The sequence below is a fragment of the Bos indicus x Bos taurus genome, chromosome 7, assembly GCF_003369695.1.
Source record: "Bos indicus x Bos taurus breed Angus x Brahman F1 hybrid chromosome 7, Bos_hybrid_MaternalHap_v2.0, whole genome shotgun sequence".
Lineage (NCBI taxonomy): Eukaryota > Metazoa > Chordata > Mammalia > Artiodactyla > Bovidae > Bos > Bos indicus x Bos taurus.
The window spans coordinates 97,953,307-97,968,239 of NC_040082.1; positions in this window are offsets into that span (position 1 = coordinate 97,953,307).

The window sequence follows — 14,933 nt, forward strand, 5'->3', positions numbered from 1 at the left end:
GTCCCTGGGTTGGGAAGGTCCCCTGGAGGAGGGCATGGCAACCCATTCCAGTATTCTTGCCTGGAGAATCCTATGAACAGAGAAACCCGGTGGGCTGCAGTCCGTAGGGCCACAAAGAGTTGGACATGACTGAAGCAACGTAGCACGCACACATGCACAAGTTAGGTGCACTGAAAGAACAGCAAGGAACAGAACTACCGTGCAATCCAGCGGTCCCACACCTGGGGCTAGACCCAAACCAAACTGTAATTCAAAAAGATAGGTGCACCCCTATGCCCATGGCAGCACCATTCACAATAGCCAAGACCTGGAAACAGCCTAAGTGTCCATCAACAGATAAGCGGATAAAGAAGATGTGGTACATCTATACAATGGAGTATTGCTCAGCTGTAAAAAGGAATGAAATAACGCAATTGGCAGCAACATGGATGCAGCTAGAGATTATCATTCTAAGTGAGTGAAGTCAGAAAGAGAAAGCGTGGAATCTAAAATACAGCACAAATGAACCTACCTACAAAACAGAAACAGAGTCACAGGCACAGAGAACCAAACTGGGCTGCCAGTGGGGAAAGGGGTTGGGGAGGGGCAGAGTGGGAGTTTGGGATTACTAGATGCAAACTATTACATTTAGAATGGATAGACAACAAGGTCCTACTGTAGAGCACAGGGAACTGTATCCAATCTCCTGGGATAAACCATAAAAGAAAAGAACATTAAAAAGAGTGTATATATATGTATAACTGAGTCACTTTGCTGTACAGCAGAAATTAGCACAACACTGTAAATCAACTCTACTTCAATGAGGGGCTTCCCGGGTGGCACCAGTGCTTAAGAACCTGCCTGCAACACAGGAGACAGAGAGACTTGGGTTTGATCTCTGGGTCAGGAAGATCTCCTGGAGGACTGCGTGGCAACCCACTCCAGTATTCTTGCCTGGAGAATCCCATGAACAAAGGAGCCTGGCAGGCTACAGTCTGTGGGGCTGCAAACAGTCAGACACAACTGAAGGGACTGAGCACACACATACACATACTTCAGTTAAAATAACAGAAAAGAGGGGATTCCCTGGTGGTCCAGTGGCTGAGACTCTGTGCTCCCAGTGCAGGGGGCCCAGGTTTGATCCCTGGTCAGGGGACTGCTGCTGCTGCTGCTAAGTCGCTTCAGTCGTGTCCGACTGTGCGACCCCATAGACGGCAGCCCACCAGGCTCCCCCATCCCTGGGATTCTCCAGGCAAGAACACTGGAGTGGGTTGCCGTTTCCTCCTCCAATGCATGAAGGTGAAAAGTGAAAAGTGAAAATGAAGTCCCTCAGTCGTGTCCAACTCTGTGCGACCCCATAGACAGCAGCCCACCAGGCTCCTCCGTCCATGGGATTTTCCAGGCAAGAGTACTGGAGTGGGGTGCCATTGCCTTCTCCAGTCAGGGGACTAGATCCTGTTAATACATGCCTGTTAATACATAACAATGAGATCCACATGCTGCAACTAAGATCTGGTGCAGCCAAATAAATAAATATTAAAAAAAAAAAAAAAAAGAACAGTGAGGAGGCCAGGGTGGCTGGGGCAGAGAGAGCAGGGAAGGGTTGCAGAAATATAGAGGTGGGCAGAGGGGATGGTGGGGTGCAAGGTTTAAGCAGAGAAGGACCATGTTCTGGAAGCAAGTTCTGGATCCACTCAGTTGGAAGGGCTCACAGGAAGAACTAGCATTTTTTTAGTACGGACTATGTACCAGGCAGTGAGCTAAGGGTTTTCTGTTTAATCCACCCCGCCTACCCAAGGATCCTGGAATACCACCCTTCCCATTGTCCCTCACCCCAGAGGTGGCAGCAGCTTCCTACAAGTGCCAGTCCTCAGGCTACCTCATCGTCTCCTGCTTTCGAAAAGCAGCCCTGGTCTGCGTTAATTCTCTGTTTTGAAAGGCCTAGAGCAGTTTTCTTTTTTTTTTTCCCCTGGTTGAACGTTGATGATTTTGCAGGTGAGGAAACTGCAGCCCAGAGAGGCTGAGTAAGTTGCCCCAACTCACACAGCCAGCAGATGCCAGAGTCAGTATTGAACCCAGGCAAGGTAGGATGGAGTCCCTGGCTCCAGACTCCACTGCTCGCTCTCTCTTAAAATTTTATCTATTTGTTTATTATTTAACTTTGGCTATACTGGGTCTTCATTGCTATGCGAGGGCTTTCTCTAGCTGCAGTGAGTGAAGGCTATTCTCTAGTTGTGGTGCGTGGCTTCTCATCACCGTGACTTCTCTTGCTGCAGGGCATGGGCTCTAGGCTGTGGGGTTTTAGTAGTTGCGGCACTCGGGGTCAGTAGTTTTGGCATGTGGGCTTAGTTGCCCCTCAGCCTGTGAGATCTTCCCAGACCAGGGAGCAAAGCTGTGTCCCCTGCATTGGCAGGCAGATCCTTAACCACTGGACCACCAGGGAAGTCCAGACTCCACTGCTCTTGACTCATCTCTCTGCTCCCAGCCCCCGGTGCTCTCTGAGCTGGGCTGCGTGGCTGTCCACCTTCGAAATCACCTCTGTTTGGCTAATGTTGCTCCTTCTACATCTCTGCCTTGGAATCTGCCCTGCTTCTTCTCTCCAACAGCTGTGTGCTGCTCGCAAGCACTTGGCACCTGTGGTTCTCTGGTGTTGAGTCGGTAGCCCATCCTCCAGTCAGCAGGGGTGTTGTGCGTGTGTGCTAAGTTGCATCAGTCGTGTCCAACTCTCTGCAGCTCCATGGACGGTAGTCTGCCAGGCTCCTCTGTCCATGGGATTTCCCAGGCAAGAATACTGCAGTGGGTTGCCATTTCTTCCTCCAGGGGATCTTCCCGACATAGGGATCGAACTCTAGTCTCTTATGTCTCTTGCATTGGCAGGCAGGTTCTTTATTACTAGCGACATCTGGGATGAGAAGTGTCAGTGCAGCCCAAAGGCATGAGCTGAGCATCACAGATAGACACACGGATGCACGCACCTTGGAGAGATGCAGGAAGACAGGCTGAGAGAGGCGCTGACCTGGACCATGCACACTGGGTCCAGCAACCAGGGATGCAGGGACAGCCAGTCGGATGTCCAGAGTCCTCCCTGCTCTTGGGGACGCCAGGCCCAGCCCCAGCTGTGGGGGTCAAAGCACACAATTATTGAGCATTTACTGTTTGCCAGGCCCTGCTCTTAAGTATTTGATAGGCACTAACTCGTGGCTCAGATGATAAAGAATCTGCCTGTAATGCGGGAGACCTGGGTCCGATCCTTGGGTCGGGAAGATCCCCTGGAGAAGGGAATGGCTACTCACTCCAGTATTCTTGCCTGGAGAATTCTATGAACAGAGAAGGCTGGCGGGCTACAGTACATGGAGTCGCAAAGAGTTGGACACGACTGAGCAGCTAACGTTTTCACTACTTTCACAACTCATGTCATCCTCAGAGTAGCCCCATGATATAGAGGTCAGTAGCATCCTTTCATTTCTTTTTTTTTACTTTTTGGCTATTCCACTCAGCATGTGGGACATTAGTTCTCTGACCAGGTATTGAACTCACCCTCCCTGCAGTGGAAATGCCGTGTCTTAACTGCTGGACCACCAGAGAAGTCCCAGTAGCATCCCATTTTATGGAAAAGGAAACTGAGGCCCCAAGAGACAAAATCACTTCCTCAGAGTCACACAGCAGTATGTGGCAGAGGCAGCATTCAAACCCAAGGCCTGGTGGTTCCTGTTTTAAACCACTGAGCTGGACCTCCTCTCATAGAATGAGTCAAAGATACTTCCAGCTGCAGGGAGGACAGATGGCCTAGCCCAGACTGGGAGGCACAGTGCTGACCTGGTCCTAGGGTTCCCGAGAAACCAAGGCCAGGAGACAGATGGAGCTGCTGGGGGAAACCTGGGCTTCCTGAGTCAGAGACAGGACCCATCTGCCCCCAGCTGCCCCTCCTGTCATCCCCACCCCCAACCCCGAGTCTCCATGCAGCTTCATGCTCAGTGTGGCATCTACAGGAACTCCATAAAGCTTGATCAAATCTAGTTGTGTGTGTGTATATACATGTGTGGGGGCTTCCCTGGTAGCTTAGTGGTGAAGAATCCGCCTGCCAATGCAGGGAATGCGGGTTTAATCCCTGAGGGGGAAAGATTCCCCTGGAGAAGGAAACGGCAACACACTCTAATATTATTGCCTGGAAAATCCCATGGACAGAGGAGCCTGGTGGGTTACAGTCTATGGGGTTGCAAAAGAGTTGGACGTGACTTAGCAATTAAACACACACATGTGTGTGTGTAGATCTGTGTAAATATTTGTGTGTATAGATGTGTGTAGATGGTGTGTGTACATGTGTGTAGATGTGTGTAGATATTTGTGTGTACATGTGTGTAGTGTGTGTAGATGTATGTGTGTAGATGTATGTTTGTGTGTAGATGGTATGTGTGTGTAGATATGCGTGCATGTGTGTTTGTGTGTATCCCTCCAGTCAGGTTTCCTGGGAATGGGTGGCCCCGGACTAGAGCGTGGGCATCTGGGGTGCCCTTTCCTCAGCTGGGCGCAGGCTCTGCAGTGGATGAGGGCAGCCCGGCTTTGGGCGGCTGGAACCAGGGCCCTAGCAGATGGACCCGTCTGGCACAGACGCAGGGACATGTGGCGCTGTCGGGGTTCCCTCCAAATGCCCCCTGGAGCGCGGGGTGGGGGGCTGGCCAGGCCCCTCTCAGCCCTCTTCCTGCCTCAGGAAGGAAGGCCCCAGGTGAGGGGAGCAGGAGGAGGGGACCTGAGGAAACAGATGGGCCTGCGGGGCGTGGGAGCCTGTGACCTCTGACCCCACAGGCCTGCACAGGGGGGTGGGAACAGGCCAGGCGGGCAGCTCCCAAGGCCCTGCTCCAAGGGCCCTGAGTGGGGGAGGGTCACCCGAGGCCCACAGAGAGGGGCATGCTCTCCCTCCTCCCTCCAGGGTTCTGTGCCAACCCCAAGCAGGGTCCGAGTGGGCAGCTTGGCCCTGGCACTGTGAGCACCCCTCTATCTGGCAGGCACGAGGTGGCTGTTTCCCCCTCCCTGCCCTGCTTCAGCTGTGCCCACCTCCTGCCAGCCGGGGAGCCAGCTGGGAACCTTGGTGCCAGGGGGGGCCCCTGGAGTCCCTGCCCCCTCCTGGGCAATGCCAGCCGGCCCCCACCCCCACCCCCCAGGCCCAGTAATGGGTGGGTAATGAGTGCTGGGGGAGCGGGGAGGGGCGGGGGATGCAGGTGCCACAGGCGCTGGCACGGGGGCCGATAATCAGGTTTGCCAACGCCATCTGTCACCGCGCGAGCATCTGGGGCTCAAGGTGACCCTGTCACCCTCAGTTACAATTATGAGTTTGGCATCTGTATTAAAGCCCGCCAGCCGGCCAGGCAGGGGAGGGCTGGGGTGGGCACAGGGGTGCACGGTGAGCCCTGTCCCGGGGGTCCCGTTCCCAGGGGCTGCATGGCTGCCAAGGCACGGGCTTCTCTGTGCCTGGAAGAGTTCATGTGTGTGTGTGTGTGTGTGCATGCCAGCCTCCACAATTCTGTGAGTGTATCTGTGTGCAGGGCTGGGAGTCCTGGCTTTTTGTGTGTCTCTGGGTGTGGTGGTTGTGTGTCTGAGCTTAGGAGGTTGGCCAGGGCTGGGGGGCAGCACTAAGATCATGTAGGTACACAGATGGGTGTGTGTTCAGGTGCTGGGAGGAGTGTATGGCAGTTCTGGGTGTCTCTGGATGATGGTGTGTGTCAGGGTGAATGTGTGATGTAATGTGTGTGATGGTGTGTGTGATGGTGTATGTGTGTGTGTGTGGTTGTGCATGTGTAGCTGAGGGTGTGTGGCGCTGTACACCTGATGGTCAGAGGCTGTATGTCTGGGCATGTGGGTCTGTGTAGAAGATCCTATTGAAGTGGTGTGTGTGCATGTTTGAAAATGAGCATGGGCGGCAGCTGGGAGAGGCTCTCTGTGTGGCCGGCGCAGGGCTCCTCTCCTGCCCCTTCAGTGTGTTCCTTTCCTCAAAGCCCCTGCTGCCAAAGCTCTAATGTGGGGGATTGAAGAAGTCAGGGAGCTGGCTCCGAGGGACACCCTCTGTTCTTGGATCCGGATTCTGGGTCCTCGATTATTCTTTCTTTTTGTTTGTTTTTGGTGGATTATGTGATTTTAGTTCCCCAACCAGGGATTGAACCCAGGGCTCTGGCAGGGAGATCACCACATCCTAACCACTGGTCTGCCAGGTAATTTCCCACTGGGCCCTTGATTCTAGATTCTGGAGGACAGGATCTAGATTTTTGGATTCTAGATTGTGGACACTTGTGCCTGGACTTTTATTTTTTAATTTTAAAAGTGATTTTATTTATGTATTATTTTTAGCTGTGCTGAGTCTTCGTTGCTGCACAGGCTTTTCTCTAGTTGCGGAGAGTGGAGCTACCCTCTAGCTGCGGTTTGCAGGCTTCTCACAGAAGTGGCTTCTCTTGTTGTGGAGCATGGGCTCGAGGGCATGTGGCCTCAGTAGTTGTAGCTCCTGGGCTCCAGAGCCCAGGCTCAGTAGTTGTGGCACACGCGTGTAGTTGCCCTGTGGTATAGGGGATCTTCCCGGATCAGGGATCAAACCTGTGTCTCCTGCACTGGCAGGCGGATTCTTTACCACTGAGCCACCAGGGAAGTCCCATGGACCTGGACTTTAGATTCTGGGTCCTGAGTTCTTGGATCTGGATTCTAGATCTTGGTATCTGGGAATCTAGATTCAGGTTTGATTCTGAGATCTGGTTTTGAATTCCGGAGTTTGGATTCCACGCTATGAATTCTGGATCTGAGTTCTTGCTTCTGGAGCCTGATTTCCCATCTCTGAGTTCTGTGTGATGAGTCTGGCCTGTCCTCTCTGCCCTTCTATTCGGACAGGGCCAGTGGGCTCCCTTTACTCCACACCACCTCCCACCCCAACCTGATGGGTGCAGAGAATATACATGGCCACCAGGGGACACCCTTGGCTCAGACTTGGGCCAAGCTGACCCAGACAGAGGAGTTAGGGGACCACCCTGGCCCAGATGGACCCAGCCCTTGGGGGTGTACAGGGACAGGCTTCACCTCCTTCCCCACCCCTCTCAATCTCACCTGGTGACTGATGTCTCTCAAGCATGGAGATCTGGACCCAGCATTCCCACTGCTGGCAGTCTGGACCAGGGGACAGGGCACCCAGTCCATGGGTCAGATTGAGAAGAGATGTGTGCCTTGAGAAGGCCTGTGTGTGTCTGTGAAGGCGTCAATGAGTGCATATGTGAGGGTGCACTGTGTGTCTGGTGTGGGCGCACCCCAGACAGTGATCCCGTGGCATGTGAGCCTGTGTGGTGGTGTGTGGTCATGTGTTACTGAGACTGGCAGGGTCCTCATGTGATGTACATTGATGGGGCTACATCTGTAACTCTGAGGGTCACTCTGGCGGTGTGGGGGTACTATCCCCTGTCATATGGGTGTGTCTGGCTGGGACCATGATTGAGTCACTGGGAGTCTGTGTGTATATCTGTGGGTGTCACTGTGCCCATGAGGGTGTCTCGGGGTGTCTGGGGCAGTGTCCCTGACTTGGTCCCTGTGGCAATGATGTCTTCTCAGTTGGAGTGTGAAGACATGTAGAACAGAGGTGTGCCTTCTGAGAGGGTCTGACCAGGGAAGGCCTGTGGTCCAAAGGGGAGTGGAGAGGGGACCCAGGTGGGTGGGACCAGACACACTCAAAGTATTTCCTTCATTCCTTCCCTATCTCTGACCCTCGTCCTCCCTGGATCTCTGTATAGCAGTGTCTCTTCTCACCTCTTAGCATCTCTGACTTTGTCTACGTGTCCTGGTTGCCAGGCAGAATGGGCTTCATGGGTACCAGCTGACTGGTCCTGTCTCCCACTCAAGCCCTTCATCTTCCATCTAGGTCTCCGGCTCTGCCTTCCTTTGGCTCCTTCCCTCTGTCCTTCCTTATTTGTGAGTTTCTCTTGCAGGTCTCTCCCATCTCTTTCTCCCTCTCTGCCTCTGACTCGGCTTCTAAGTGTCTTTCCCCATCTACAGCTCTGTCTGTCTCTCCCCATCTCTGTCTCTCCCCGTCTCTGCCGGCTCGAGTGGGTCCGGGTGGGTCCGGGACAGCCGGGCCTGGGCGCCGGGGCGAACAATGCCCCATTCACGCGGCCCGCCGGCGCCATGGCAACGCGCCCGCCCCGCCCTCCCTGCGCGCGGGCCGCTCGTGCCAAGAGGATGCCATGGTTACGTCAGGCGCGTGCCCGTACCGCGCGCTCGTGAAGGGGCCGGGCCAGCAGGGGGCGCCCGGAGGTAGCCTCTGCCTGGAGTCAGGAGGGGCCATCCTGCTTTAAGGGGACTTCAGCCACTCAGTGCCTCAGTTTCCCCTTCTGTAAAACGTCAGGGGTGGGCAGAGTGAGATCCTGTGTATCTGTGTGTGTGTTTTCATGCCTATGTGTGATGGTGTCTGCGTAGTTTGGGTGTAATAGCAGTCTTGTGACAGTGTGCCCCTGTGTTTGCATGCCTGGAGTGTGTGTGTGTGAGTGTGTGTGGTGGGTGTCTGTGGGTTGGATGTGAATGTGTGCTTGTGAATTCATGTGACAGTGTGTGTCCATGTCTGTATGCCTGGTGTGTGTGTGTGTGGTGCAAGTGTCTGGTGTGGGCGTGATTATGTGTTTGTGCATTCATGTGATAGTCTGTGTGCCTGTGTTTGCATGCCGAGTGTGTGTGTGTGTGTGTGTGCGTGCATGCGTGCACATGTGTGTGTGATGGCGGATGACCCTGTTGTGGGGTGTAGTTGTGAGTTTGTGTGATGCTTGTTTGTGTGTCTAGGGGTCCAGCTTCACAAACATATGTGCTCACGTGTGTAACTGGGTGTGGGTTCCAAGAACCGCTGGGGCTCGACTGAGCCCCCCTCACCTAAGAGCCTCCTGGCATGGAAGGGGGTGCCCAGCTGCCTGGGACCTCCCACTCCTCACAGGTTTCAGGAGAGCCCCAGCTGATGAATATTCATAAGGTGGGGGGCTGGCACCCACCGCCTACAGCTGCGTGTCCATTAGACCCCCTGCTCTCCAGGCTCCAACTGCAATGGGTAGAGGAGAGTAGCTGTAAGAATACCTGTAAGCAATTCCAGAGTGGCCTGTACCTTCTGGTGACCTGCTCTGTGACAATCAGGGTGTGCTGTGGAGTTATTGGAGTAACTGGTTGAGTTCAAACATTGCTCCAGGGGCAGCTGCATGCCACACCCTGGGGCTGAAGTGATCAGATTGGCTTCCCCTTCTTGTGACTGTGTGGCCACGTGGCTAGCACAGCTGCAGGGGCACCGGGACCGAGTATGCAAGTGCGCCCCTGCTGGTCAATGTGATGCTGACACAGGGTGGGGGTCAATGTGTCAGGGTCAGTGTGAGGAGGTGTGAGACGGTGTGGTTGAAGGCATGTGTGACCAGCATCATTGAGGCTGTGACGGTATTTCTGTGGGTGACAGCGTGGGCTGAGGGTGTGACAGGCAGTGTTGCTGGCTGAAGGTGTGACAGTGCAGTGCTGTGTGTGGTTGAAGGTGTGACAGTGTGGTTGTGTGTGCCAGCATGTGCGACGGTGTGGTTGTGTGTGACAGTGTGGCTGACGATGAGACAGTGGCGGCTGTGTGTGGCTGGGTGATAGAAGGTGTGACGGTGACACTCTGTGTGTGATGACATGAGACAAGGGCCTATGATGGCCCCACCCCCACCCCTAGGCAGCACAGGGAGCCCAGTTGCAGTGTCACACACAGAGAGATACGGTCACATCCTGTGGCATCTCACCTTGGTGCCTCAGTGAGTGGCCCTGTGGCATGGGACTGGCAGCTGCCTGGCTTGGGGACATATGTGGACCTGAGGCAGGGGACACTTGGAGATCCAGGGCCAGCTGGGGCCCTGCCTGGTTCCTCTGACTTCCCTCTGCAGGCTGGCTTTGGGAAATGGCCTCTAAATGTGGAGGGGATGAGGGTGAAGAGGGCTCCTCCAGTCTGAAGGACTCCAGCCTGGGCCCTGGCATGGCCCAGGGACTGGGTGGCTGAGTGGCCCCTGACGCTTGGCCAGGGACATGGTGTGGCTGGCCTCACCACCCCCCCGTCCCGGTACCCACACCCTGGTCGGCTGGGCGGTGGCGGCATACAGAGGCCCCATTCAGGAGCCAGGGCCAGGTTTCCAGGACGGGTGGGGTGGGTCTCCAGCCGGCTGCAAATGAAATGTTTCCCCAGCTCTTTCCTTGCCTCCAGATGAGCGCTTGCCACCGGAAGCCCTGCCGCCTGCTTGTCCTCGGCCTGGTAGGGGCTGCACTGCTGGGGCACGTGTGAGTGTGTGTCTACGGGACCTTGTATGCAGCTGAGGGCCAGCCTGAGTGTCCCCATGTGTGATCTGGGGGTGCCTATGTATGTCTCTGGGTGTCAGTGTGTGATCTAACTGTGTGTGACCAGGGCTGCTCTTGTGTATGTGTGTCCCTGTGTATGCCATCTGTATGTCTCTGTGTGACTTTGTGTGTGCCACATCTATGGATGATTTTGAGAGCATCAGTGTATGCTCAAAAGGTCTGTAAGACTGTGTGTCATTGTGTGACTTTGTGTGGCCTTGTGTATGCATAACCAGGCTCAGCAGGTGATGCTGGGAGTTTGTATAACCCTGTCTGATTGTGTCTCTGTGGGTCAGTGTATGTCTGCATCTCTAGGGAGGGTGTCGATGTGAGGGTGAGGGTCTTTGTGTGTGACTGGAGTGTTACTGGTGTCACTCTGTGGGATGGCTCTGGGGAGGTCTGTGTGGGGTTCTCTCTGGGGCTGTGTGTGTGCTTGTGTGTCTGTGGACTAAGGGTGTGCGCCAGCATCTCTGGTGTGATCCTGTGTCTGTGTGATTATAGCATTTATATGACCCCTTCAGAAGAGGAGGAGGGTTGGTATCTTAGTGTGTCTGGGTATGCCTGTATATGTCTTTGTGATTTTGTGCCTGTGGACTGTAGGAATCTGGTGTGTGTGTGTGTGTGTGTGTGTGTGTGTGTGTGTGTGTGTGACATGGATGCAGGTGCCTGGCCAGGGGCACCTTGGCAGCAGGACCTGTGATTCTGCAGTCCCCAACAGGGGTTCCCAGCCCACAGAGGGGGCAGCGAGCACAAGGCTGGGACCCCAGGCCTGGGCACAGACCATGCCCTCCAGGCTGGGCAAGGAAGACATAAAGCCCTCTTAAAGAGTGGGGATCCCCAGTCCTGACGGGAGGGCCTAGAGCACCACCCCCGCCCCCCGACCCTAGCAGCATCTGCAGCCTGGCTCTTTACTGATCCTATTGCCAGATGTTCGTCGTCCTCTCTGGAGGGCCTGCCCACCTGCCCACCGAGCCCAGCCACGCCTAAGCCCACCTTTGGTGGCCCAGGACCTGGCTGCTGGAGGCTAGATGTTTCAGCCCCCAGCATCCTGGCCAGGGAGTGCCATAGGCCTAGCGCCTGCTCCTCCCCCCTCCTCCTCTCCCCACACACCTGCATTTCAAGAACACACCTGCTGCCAGCTGCAGCCAGGTGGGCAGCCCCGGCAGGGAGGAATGTGGGGGATTCCAGCTGTGGCATTCCAGCTGTGCCCAGCCCCCTGGCAGCACCCTCCTCCCCTGCGAGTTCTTGAAAGCCAGGTGTGGTCCTAAGACCTGGGCTCTGCAGGGGAGAGGGGTAGGGGGAAGGGAGGCTCCCCCACCACTGTGTCCTTCAGCCTCTCTGCAAAAATCCTCCCAGCTGACAGCTGTGGAGGGGGGAGCAGAGTGGATGTGTGTGTGCACAGAGGGGGGGCGTGTTGTGTGTATGGGAGTAAATGTGTGGAGAGAATTCTGAGCGTGGATCTGTGCATGAATATGGGGACGAATGTTCTGTTTGTGTGAACATGTGTGAGTGTGAAAGGAAGAGTGTGTATGTGTGCTCATGGGAAAGGTGTTGTGCTGTGAGGGGGTGTGTGAATAGAAGAATGGCTGTTGTGTGTGTGTATGGACGTTGTGTGTGTGTACACATGGCATACATGTATGAAGTGGGTATGAGATGCTGGTTGCAGCAGAGCCCAGATGTAGGACCAGGAGGGTGAGGAGGGAGTGGGCACAGCTTTTAGAACAGGGCTGGGAGGATGGGCCGCCAGGTAGGGAGAGGCCTGAGCCAAAGGTGCCTGAACTTCTGAGGGGTTACCGTTTCACGGCTATTTGCAGAGGAGCAAGGAGGGTCCCTGGTGGCTCAGACGGTAAAGAATCTGCTTGCAATATGGGAGACCTGGGTTCCATACCTGGGTAGGGAAGATCCCCTGGAGGAGGGAAAGGCTATACACTCCAGTATCCTTGCCTGGAGAATCCCGTGGACAGAGGAACCTGGCAGGCTACAGCCCATGGGGTGGCAAAGAGTCAGACATGACTGAGTGACTAACACTTTTGCACTACAAGGAGGCCCCCCTAGCTGTGTGTGGGGGGTCTCCCCAAGCTTCGAGTTATATTAAATATCCCAGACACTCCCAAACCCTTCAACCATTTCTCCCCCCCTCCCCAAAACCTTCCCGCCCCCTCCACCAGCCCAGAGGCCCACACTGCTCTGGTGTCCCCTTCACTCAGGCCCTGTTATCCCCAAAATCTATTCTCTGCTCCTCCCCTAAGTCATCTAAGTCCCACCTTGGTCCCCCCAAACCCCTCCTGGACCTACAGATCCCTAGCTCCTTCTCCTAGCCAGTCCCAGCCTCTCTTGGGCCTCCTCAAAGGCCCCCAGACCCGTCCCGCCCCCACCATTTCCTGCTCTCCTCCCCTCCCCCTCTCTCCACCCCTTAGCCTATCCCCCACATCCTTTCCTGAGCCATCCAGGCCCCCGGCCTCCAGGATCCCCAAATCCCCTTTCTGCCCCTCCCCTCAGCCTCGCAGAGCCCCCAGGCCCTCCCGCAACTTCTCTTCCATCCCCCATGTGGCCCCGCCCCTTCTCCTTGGCTCCCGACCCCGCCTCCGGTGCCTCCTCCCCCACGCCCTCCTGCTGCAGCGGTGGCGGCGGCGGCGAGGCAGCAGCGGCAGCCCTGAAACTTTAAACGGTGTTAAAAGTTTCTGTTTACGAGAAGCCCTTGAATTTTTAAGGACGTATCGATTCCCTTTGCCGCGGCCTTGCATCGGCTGCGGCTGCGATGCTGAGCGGGAAGGCCGGGTCAGATGGGTGGGACCCTGGGATATAGCCCCCCCAAGAACGGCAGTGACAGACACACGTAACCAGGCACATCCTCAGGCACACAGAGACCTCCCCCGCCCCACGCGTCGCGCGCACACACACCTAGTCATACTCACCAACACAGCCTGATACACACAGCCCCACTCTCTGAAAAGACCCAGAGCCCTGGCTGTGTGACACACACAGGCACCTGTGTACACACACCGGTACACACAGATCTTCATCACGGCCCCAGATCCACAGGGACCCCGCAGAGAGAAACACATTTCTAGGGACACCCATTTATTCTTTCTGCCACACAGCTCCTTATACAGACAGACTAACTGGGTACACAAGCTCTGGGACACACAGAGAGACCCATGTCCATACCACACAGACACAAGCTTGTTACGTTCACTGACACTTTCTGATAGAGGCTCAGAGTTGGTGCACATACTGGGGTCAGCTCAAAACACACACACGGTGGCACCCTCACCACCAGCATTTCCCGTCAAAGAGCAGACCCTCCATATACCTGACTCCAACTAGACTGTCAGCGCACCCAAGGCAGGATCTTTTGTCTTGCTCCTTACTATGTCCCCAGCGCTAGGCACAGAGCCTGGCAGACACTCGCCTCTGACTCATAGACACCCCCAGGACACAGCCAGACCTGCATTGCTACTTCACCACACTGGTCCATTCAGAGACTCCTGGATAGACATACGCTGACCTGCCATCTCCTTTTCCCCCAGAGGACAACCAGACCCACCCAGACTCCTGAGAGGCAACGCTGGCCACCTTGCCTCAATGATGCAATGTGACCGGAAACATATGCCCTCAGGTATATGTTCACCCCACACGGACACACACACACACACACACACACACACACACACCTGGGCATCGACATGCTTCCAGCAGACAATGCATAGCTGAGAATTGCCACAGCTTCTTGGCCCAGGAGGGTGAGAAGGTGCTGGCAGCAGGAGGGAGCTTTGTTTGGGCAGGAGCTGCCTGGGGGCTGCAGGCACTGCCTTCCCACCCACCCTGGGGGTCATTCAAGGGCTCCCCCTGCCCCCATGCCAGGATCCCCAGCACCAACCTTCCCCCCATTCCTTTCTGATCCGGATATGGGGGATCACGGGCCTGCACGAGGGGATGGAGCCTCACTAGGGAGTGTGAGTACTGTACCTGAGGCCTCCATGTCCATTTCTGTCCCTGATGGTTGGGACATGTGACCCTTGGAAGATTTGTGTATGTACATGAGCAGGTTCAAGGACAAGTGTGTGTGTGTGAGGGGAGGGGTCTGGGTGTTTGTGTGTGATACTTGTGTGCATCTGGGCATCAGGGGTGTGGTGTGTGTGCCTGTGTGTCGCTGTGACTGCCGCTGTCACTTTGTAGCAGTGCTTTCCCTGTGTTTGGCATGTATGTCCTGGTGTCTGATGGTGTGTCTTTGTGTGACAATGTGTTAGAATATCTTCATAACTGCCAAGATGGTTTTCTCGTGCAACTTTGTGTGTGTGTGTTGCAGGTGCATTCTGGGTGTCTGTGTATAGCAGTTGTGTGTCTGGAGTGTGTGAAGATGTGGTTGTATGATCATGCCAGTGTCAGTGTACCAGGATGAACCTATATGCATCAACCTGCACTGATGTGTGTCTTGGTGGTATCAGTGTGTGTCCATTGAGGTCGTATTGGAGTGTGTCCACCTGTACTGGGGAGTCTAAACATGATTTGTTGTTGAAATGCATGTGTGTGGGCATCATCGTGTGATGGTGGGCCCGGTGTGCATGTCAGTGCGTGCATCGTAGGTTGCTTTCCTAGTCTTGTGT